Here is a 9,406-nt window from a genome sequence, read left to right as displayed (position 1 = left end):
ACATATGTTTTTTTTTTTTTTACTTTGCTTTAACTCATAAAAATAAGTTAAGCTATTTTCAACTTTTTATAAATTACAAGAATCAACTCGTTTTTTAAGTCAGTTTAATGTAATGTAAGTTAATGACTTAAAATTGATTGTAGGCTACTTAAAAATTTAAGGCAGCTATTTTTTATACAGTGCATGCTAATTAAATTACAGAATATAGCTTAACTGTCTGAAAGTGGTCCAGTGCAGAGAGTCAAACAGCGAAACATTATTTGTTTCACAAACACTAAAACACATTTCACCCCCTTTTAGCTAATAAACTGTCAAATACATATATGACATAATAATGATGTTACTGCATGTATGGCAGGAATGGCAGCATATTTGTTGCAGAATTTAAAAATATGGAGTAGTGTGATGTTATAACCTCCTGAGAACCACAAAAAAAGGTTTCTGAATTTTATATAAAGTATTTTTTCATGTCATTATATTTTTTAGAGCATAAGAAACAAAGGATTTTTAAAACATCAAAAGATCAAAAAACAGTTGTTTAAAAAAAAGACATGGAATTACATGTCTAGGAAAAAACAATGGGATTTATTTTCATTCACCAATCAATTTTTTAGGTGTCAGGATTTTTTAACCAAACTTTGTATAAAAGCTTTGCATGTCTCAACTATGTTATAAAAGATATAATGGAATGAATTGATATACCATTTTACTTTATGCAATATGTGGTTAAAAATGCCATAATGTGTTCTTGGGGCAACATGTAATGAAAAAAGAAGTGTAATAATGGGAGTAATGATTGGCAACATTTTCATAATAATATTTCATGAATATGAATGAATATTGATATATAATAATTTATTTCCCTATTGACTTGTTCTGTCTCCCAAAATGTCTGATAAACACGCTGTAGGTCCTGGTGTCCTCTACAGTGGACATGTATGACATCAGTGTTATTTCATTGCCTATTTCATTTCTCATTTCCCAACTTCTCAGTACTGGTGTTGTTCCTCTGGAATTGAAAACTCCGGTCCTATACAGAAACCTGGCCTTGACCCCTCTGACATGGCCTACTACAGACCAATCTCGAATCTTCCATTTCTGTCAAAGCTGCTTGAGAAAGTAGTAGCTGCTCAACTTAAAACGTATGTGTCATCTCATAACCTATACGAATGTTTTCAATCTGGCTTTCCACAGCACTGAGACAGCACCGCTTAAGGTTGTAAATGATCTCCTTATGGCCATCGACTCAGGCTCCATCTGCATTCTAATTATTTTAGACTTTTCTTCTGCATTTTACACAATCTCTCACAGTATTCTCATCTCACGACTCTCCGCTCTTGGGATTTTTGGCACTGTCCTATCTGGTTCACTTCCTGCTTGTCTGACCACCAGCATTACATCTCTATCCGCCTCTATCTGCCCCTGTCTCACACGGTGTTCCCCAGGGTTCTGTTCTCTGGCCTCTTCTCTTCATCATCTACATGCTTCCACTAGGTCACATTATCTGTCATCATGGCTTTAACTTACATTGCTACGCAGACGACACAACTTTACATCCGTTCTCAATGCAATTGCTCCTCTCCCCACTAATTCCATATCAGCTTGTATATTGATGCTATAAATTATTGGATGACCAGTAATTTCCTCAAACTCAACACTGATAAAACAGATCTACTTCTTGTTGGTTCACCTCAAACTACATCTCGTTTCTGTACTGACAATGTTAATATTGCTGGTATCTTGGTTCAACCTTCTACCACGGTTAAAAACCTCAGCATAATCTTTGGCTCCTCACTCTCCTTCCTTCCTCACATTTCCTCACTCACTAAGTCTGCCTTCTTTCATATACTATGATAAGATTCAGTATGTTCAAAACTCTGCAGCTAGGGTCCTCACATATACAAAGAAATCTTCCCTACTCCTATCCTACTCAGTTTGCAGAGTTTGCTTTCGTATTCAATATAAGATACACCTTATCACATTCAAAGCACTCCATGGTCTTGCCATGTTTGGTATCACTGAAAAGCCTGAAAATCTTTACAGGACATCCAGACTTAAAACTGTGACATGCATGTTGTCAGAGAAATTCACTAAAATATAATGTCAGCTACAGTGAACAAAAGTCTATTCCTGGGTCCCAGGAGGATCATGTAAATTCCACCTCATCCAGCTGCAGTTTATCTTCTATGAGAACTGCTAGTCTGTAACCACTAGATGGATGTCAAGGTCTTCCGACAACGCGCTCGTTTAGGTCTGTGTATTCATCGAAAACATTTCCATGAAGCGTTCTTTAAATACAGGTGGCCGAATAAACAATTAATAATACACTATTTCCACATCTTCTTTTGGCTCACCGTATTTGTGAACGAGGCGGGGGTTTTAGGGCAACATCTCTGACGTAATGCGCGGTGACGTCACGGCAGGGCGAGTCCACAATGCAGAGCAAGTGAACGAATTGCGGAGATCTCCGTGTATCAAAACACTGATCTGCATACTACCTTAATATCATGGAGCATATCGGTGACTGGAACGTAAGTGATCACTTCTGCCTTTTTTAAAGCTGGTAATGTTTGCAGTCCGTGTGTAGTAGTGGTTAAACGCTTGGAAGGTATAAAGAAAAGGGAATCAATTTTCTTTTGATATGCACAAAGTCCGTAATATGGCAGAAATTGGGCGAGAGTGATATTAGCAGGTCGAGTGGTGTATTTTGAAATGTTTTATTATAAAGCGTATTATAAGGCATAACGGAGGACGCAATCGTTCATTCAGTCGTCATCACTCTTTATTATTCCGTCATGAGAGCTGTTCAAATGTCTAACGTTAGATGTTGTCAGCTTTTGCTGCTGCAGAATCTTTACGTTGTTTCAATGGGCTCTAATAATGTTCCTGGTGGTAAAATAATCAGATGGGTCATACATTGTCTGTTGACATTATTTACAAAGTGCCTTGAACACATTATGGATGGAAACCTAGACCCGAATTAGCTAGCTACTGTTTCCATAAAATTCCGGAATTATTTTCTTGACGTTCGGTTTTCGACTTCTGTCAGCGCAGACGGAACACTGTACTAAAATACTCGGACAACGTTCTCTATACAGCGGTGACACAACATCATTATTAAAAACTACAACACGACACATACAGGCAGCGTAACGTTACATTCCCCCTACTGAAGAATGACTCGGTTGAACCGGTTCTACTTGGTGAATCAAAACAAACAGCACGACCAGTGTTGTACGATTCCTAAACGAATGATTCATTTGAGTCGGTTCTCCTTAGTGAATCAAAACAAACAGCGCGAACAGTGTTGTACGATTCCTAAACGAATGACTTGTTTGAGTCGGTTCTCCTTAGTGAATCAAAACAAACAGCGCGAACAGTGTTGTACGATTCCTAAACGAATGACTTGTTTGAGTCGTTCTTTAAGCAATTATTCAATAATTCTTTTTGAATCAGTAACGCTTCTGAATCAGTCAGAACTATTAGTACTGAATACATCTGACTTAACGTTATTTACTTAACCGTAACTTACAGTAGGCCTACTAGAGTTCTGTAATCAGTGGCCTATTTCATAAAAAATGAATGAATGAAACATGTCGCCACTATTTTGTTTTAGTATTTGAATTATATTATATTTATATTGAATTATATTTAGGAACAATTTCAAAGGCTTGCATTTATGCCACCTGTAAAATATCTGAGAAAAGATTCATTGTAAACACCTTTTGCAATAATTGTATTACATTTATTTCTGATTTGTAATATGAAATGATCTTATCACTTAGCCCTTGATCCCTAGAAAACACAAGGTTTACGTAGAGAGCCAGGCCCCAGTTACAGGTCAGATAACTGGTTGCAGAATCTTTGATAGCTCTGATATTACTTGATTTGATGTCAACCCTACGTCGCAATCAGAAAGAATGAAAATAAAAAGATGTGTGATAGTGTCACCTTATATGTTAAAGTCCGTATAGTTTTCCATTGTAAATACAAGGGCCTCAGGGCTGTCTCCTTCTTCCTCAAAACTTTTTCTAGTTGTTAGTTATATATAGGATTGTCTTTTTCAATTGTGACCTGCTCTTGTTATTACATAAAGGTTCACTGTTCTTTAATATTATCAGTACCTGGATTAATGGCACTATTGATTGGTGGATAATGAATATGCCAAAGACTCACATGCTGTACTTATGCAACAGTTCACAAAAGCTTTCCAGTGAGAGATCTGGGTTACTAATGCGAAGATTAGTTTCTCAGTCCTATACTTCGTGGATTCACTAGTGAATTATTTATTTAGTTATTTTGCTGTGTGAAAAGGATGTAAATGTATGATTGATCTGGGAAGAAGAATTCTAGAATTGAAAACTGCTAATGAAAGTCTGGCGCTTTGTTTCTGTTCTATATCATTTGCCTTGATAAACTGATCAGGCTAATAGTTTTTTTTTTTTTTTTTTTTTTACAATATCCAAGAGGTACTCCCTGACCTTTACAGAGACAACTGATGTTGTGTAGGTTTATAACAAATTATCCTTTTTTTTTCTTCTGTCTGACCAGTGTCACGATGGTCCATGAGCCTAAAGTTCATGGATATTCTATTGGCAAGACATGCCAATGACGGGTGTTTTACGGTTATTCTGCCAATTCATGCATGAAACACAAATATAGAACATATGTTACTGTATGTCTCCTGTCTGCCCTTCTGCATGATTTCTTCACACCATTCAGCTGTGTGCCATGAGACAGACAGTGACGGATTGGCTGCTCATTCTTAAGAGAAGCAGAATTTTCCTCAGCCAGATGAAATGATGTGTAGGTCTAGAGATGAAAGGAGAGCATGGATAATCATGTTTTCACCCAGACGATGACTCATCACTAAAATGAAATTGCTGTTCATTATGATTGTGACAGCTTTAATTACACAGTTTGATACGAATCCAATCAAAACAGAGAGTAAATGAACAGAGATAAAATTTTATCATTTGGCATAACACAGAGTTTAGGGTTGACTTTTTCTTTTTAGTCTTCGCTTGAATTGTCACATTTGTTTATTTGAGAACCACTAGCATTTGGCAATGATGTCAAACATGCGCAGAAATTGGATGGATTCCATTGGATCAAATTTCAGATTTAAATTTTAGTCTGTTCAATATATAAAATTCAGAGTTCAGAAGACTTATGCATGAGTCATATGGACTACTTTAATGGTGTTTTGGAGCTTGACATTTCACTATGGCCAGTTCAGACTGCCAGAAAAAAATCAAGATTTTTGCATATCCAGATTTTATCCAGATGGGTTTTTGAAAGTCTTGACAGCAAAAAAAAAAAAAAAAAAAATTATTTTTTATTTTTCCCCAAGTCTGATTCAAACCACATTATGGAGATGGTTTGAAATGCGATTCCAGCCAGATCTTTACAGGTGCATCTCAGTCTGGATGCTCTTGCTGCTCAAATTGGATTTCAAACTGTCTTTTGCGTCACTCTTTACGCGGCACACAACAAGCGTCAAAACTGGTGGTTAAAATGGTACGTCCAAAGATTTTGGCATTTTCCTGTGCGATGGAGATCTGCACCTTATTTGGAGAGTGAGAGGATGCACCTCCATTTTTCCTGCATCCGTTTTGAAAGCCTCGTCACATACGTGGGTATATACGTAGACATGCAGATAGGTTGGTTGTGTCAGGAGTCTGGACACACAAATCTTATTTGATCACTTGCAATTGCAATTATTAGTGCTGACATTCTGCCTGAAAAGAAAGAAAAAAAAAAGATTTGCCTGCAGTCTGGACATTGCCTAAGAACGGTTTTTGTATGGCAAAGAGCTGTGTAAAGATTCTTCAAAATATATATTTTTTCCATGCCCCATGTAAATAACAGAAGCATACAGGTTTGAATTGGCATAAGGGTGATTAGATATTAACAGAATGTTCATTTCGGGTGAAATATTCCTATTAAAGATGCCATGTTTGATCATATAAAGACTTTTTTCTTCTGTATGAAAGTTTAGAGATGCAACATTTCATTATGAAAAGCATCCATTCTTTTTCTCTGCAAAATAAAAATGGGTAAAGGGCGAAACTTCCAAGCACTAGTCAAAAAGTTTGGGGCCGGTAAGATATTTAAATTATTTTAAAAGAAGTCTCGTATGATCGCTGCCTTTATTTGATCAAACATGCAGTAAAAACAGTTATATTGTGAAATATTATTACAATTTAAAATATCTGTTTCTATATTAGCCTATTTTGAAATGTAATTTATTCCTGTGACGCAAAGCTGAATTTTCAGCATCATTACTCCTGTCTTCAGTGTCACATGATCCTTCAGAAATCATTCTAATATGCTGATTTGCCACTCAATAAACTTTTCAAATTATTATCAGTGTTAAAGACTTGTTTCTTGCACCTGTGCTGAATAAAAAATAAAAAAATTCAAACAAACAAACAAACAAAAAACTTTTGAACGGTAGTGTACTCCTGGGTTTATGCACAGACCCACGTGCTCGTAAAGTGCTGTTCATGCAGAAACATTCTCACGCATGGATTCATTTCCTCTATATGTTTATCATGCACATAAGAACTGTGCATAAATAGAAACAAGGCTCAGTTCTTGGCTTATTTTTAAAATAAATGTTTTCTTTTACAAATTTATTTTGTGGCGTGGTTTCACATTACATTGCTGTGTCAATGATACACACATCAATATTTGTATAGTCCAGCACAGAATTTCCACTCAACCTCAAAGTGTAAATGTCTGCTAGCTTTTTCAAACTTAATCCTGACTAAATGTTAGTAGGCCTCAAGATTCATCTCACTCTAATCTGTGTTTAGACTTGAAAGATACTGCCTTCACTGCCTGTACCGCCTCCTCTGTAGTATTGCCTGCCTCCGTTCCTCTTTTAGTTTCAGAGAAACTGGTTTCCATACCATAATTACATCCCACCTACATTAGATCTATTTTCATAGTTTTTTTGTTTTTATTGCCAAAATGTTTCAAAGGATACAATATGTCCAGCACTCTTGATATTCTTTCTTTTTGTTTCATTTCCAGTTTCCTGTCATGGATTTTGATTACAAAAACATATAGGAGACATGTTCTCTTGTTGTGTACTTGCAGAGTTGCATTTTACATCCATGAAGTCCATGAGACCGTGGAGTGTCCCACAGTCCCAGTTGACATTTTAGGTTTCAAGAAGGTGCTCACGAGTGCTATGTTTGCGGCCACTTTGCACCATGTTGTTGTCAAGCCCGCACTGGATGAAACCTCTGCGTTATGACCCTAGAAACAGCACTGCAACAGAGGTATTGATTATTAGGCCTGAATATGCAGGTCTGTAGCATGCATACACATCTCTGCTGAGGTAACAGTTTAACCGAAATTCTCTGCTCATTGACAGTCCCAGAAAGCTCAGCTGAAGAGAAAGTCACTCACACTTCCTGATTAAGCAAAAGGTCAGGATGTGGTTGTGATAGGAGGTGGACTGTGAGGCAGACTGAGAACTGACAGTTTAGCACGAGACTGCAACAGCATGCGTGTGATGGTCTGTATGCTTAGGCATAGTTGTGTTTGGTCCATCACCCATTGTTCACACACACAAAAAAAAAAACTAAAAAAATATCACTCCGTCCTCAGTTTGTTGAATACTGAAACGTGAGTTGTCTTTGTCCCAGCGTCATGTGCACAACTGGCACAAGCAATGTGGCGTGATGAGCCAGAAATAAATTGCACTCCCTTATTATTATCTACATTCGAAGTGTCCATGACATTGAGCTTTCAGTTGACGGACACCTGTCTGTATTTCTGACGCTGCACAGCTATTCCTGCCTGAACTGTAATATTTTTGCCTACAAACAAAAAATTGAATTTAAACAAAATGTACACTACATTTCAAAAATCGGTATATGATTTCTTAATGTTTTTGAACGAAGTCTCACCAAGGCTGCATTGGCTCTGTTTTTTAATCAATGGCTTCTTCTGTACCACTCTCCTGCACAAAGCTCAATATATGGCTGACCTGTGCTCTAGTTCCATTTAAAGTGGGCTTCTCTGTGACTTCTCTCACAAGTCATCTCCATTTTTACACAAAGAGCTTAGAGAAATGACTTCTTTGAAGCAGTGTTGGTTGTAACTTCCACTTCCTGATAATTGAACCAACAGTGCTCACTGGGGCATCCAAACACTTTTTCTGCTCAGTCAGCTCTGATGTAAACGTTTTCTTTAACAAACGCCTCGCCAAGCCACGTATCGAATCGTAAAGGGTCTGTATTTGCTGAATTAAATTTTTCACGGACACACTTTATAGCAAATACACAACACACATTCAGCGTGAAGTTATACCCCATGAGTTGTGTGATAGAAATATTTTATGCAATGGGTATTTTCAACATTAAATGTACAGAGAAATGCAGACTAAGGATGCTTAGGTCAAAGACCATACAATTACTAAAAGCCATACTTACCCAAAAAGTGCTTAACACGGTAGAACTAACAGTCATATGATTAGCTTAGATCATTACAAACCAATCACCAGAACAAATCACAGTGAAAAAGACTTGAGTGACATTGATTTTTACTCAACTGTATGATTTAAATGTAGGCCTACATGTATCTTTCTATTCAGGAGACTCACTTGGTTGTTGTGACCAGTGATCTTTAATTTCTGCAAAGAACAACTTGGGAGTCGTGTCAGATATATGCTGCGCAGCTGAGGAGTAGAAGTACTAAAGATTCTACGCTCAAAAAACACAACGGTGATAGTAGCTTCTTGACGGGGACGCCGTCAGCATACTTCAGGGAAGTATTGTATTGTAAGTATTCAGGGAATTACCTTGAGATACTGTTGTAAGAAGTCAGATTTAGTAGGTTATATTCGTATTGAGATATAGGGAGAGTTGCATCATAAGTCAGCCATAGCCTAACAATAGGTTATGTTTGCACGGTGGTCACTTCTTATTTTGGTGAAATTCATGTGAAAGGGAACCAGTAAGTTTTCTTCTCAGAATGGTGAGAGGTAGGCTCCGCCCACAAAATACGTCTTCGCTGAGGTGAGAGGTAGGCTCCGCCCACAAAATACGTCTTCGCTGAGTAGACCAAAAAAAAAACTTTTAAAAACATTTAAATATGGTTGTCAATCCAGAAACTTTGCAGTGTATTTAGCATTAGCAGCATGAAAAACTAAACTTTTCAGGTTGTGAATGGGTAATAAAAAATGGCATGAGAAGAGCCATCCCTTTATAATAACTAAAGCCGTCAATCTCTAAAGCGCAAGCTCTCTGAATTTAGCATGCAAAAACTCCCATTATAATAAAAAAATGAATTGTACAATGTATTTATATCATGGTTACAATGAAAGAATTAGCAAGCGCGCGGCTCATGTTGAACAAAACAAAACCTATTTAACCTATCAGCCGATTCT

The 9,406-nt window shown here is 37.1% G+C and overlaps 1 protein-coding gene across 5 annotated transcripts in view; it reads left to right on the top strand.

Moving 5' to 3' along the window:
- Window positions 1-2,395: 2,395 nt before the first annotated feature.
- The window catches only part of inpp4aa (inositol polyphosphate-4-phosphatase type I Aa), a 32,817-nt gene continuing 25,806 nt past the window's right edge, over window positions 2,396-9,406 (top strand). For 4 of the 5 annotated variants that reach the window (XM_084421217.1, XM_084421214.1, XM_084421215.1 and 1 more), the window contains exon 1: window positions 2,401-2,531. The gene's annotated coding sequence lies outside the window, so the exon portion shown is untranslated. Of the gene's footprint in view, window positions 2,532-9,406 lie in introns of all 5 variants that reach the window. The other variant, XM_084421216.1, reaches the window with a different exon arrangement.

Source organism: Rutilus rutilus (assembly GCF_951802725.1).
Source record: "Rutilus rutilus genome assembly, chromosome: 10".
Classification (NCBI taxonomy): domain Eukaryota; kingdom Metazoa; phylum Chordata; class Actinopteri; order Cypriniformes; family Leuciscidae; genus Rutilus; species Rutilus rutilus.
This window is presented reverse-complemented; position numbering and strand designations above follow the sequence as displayed.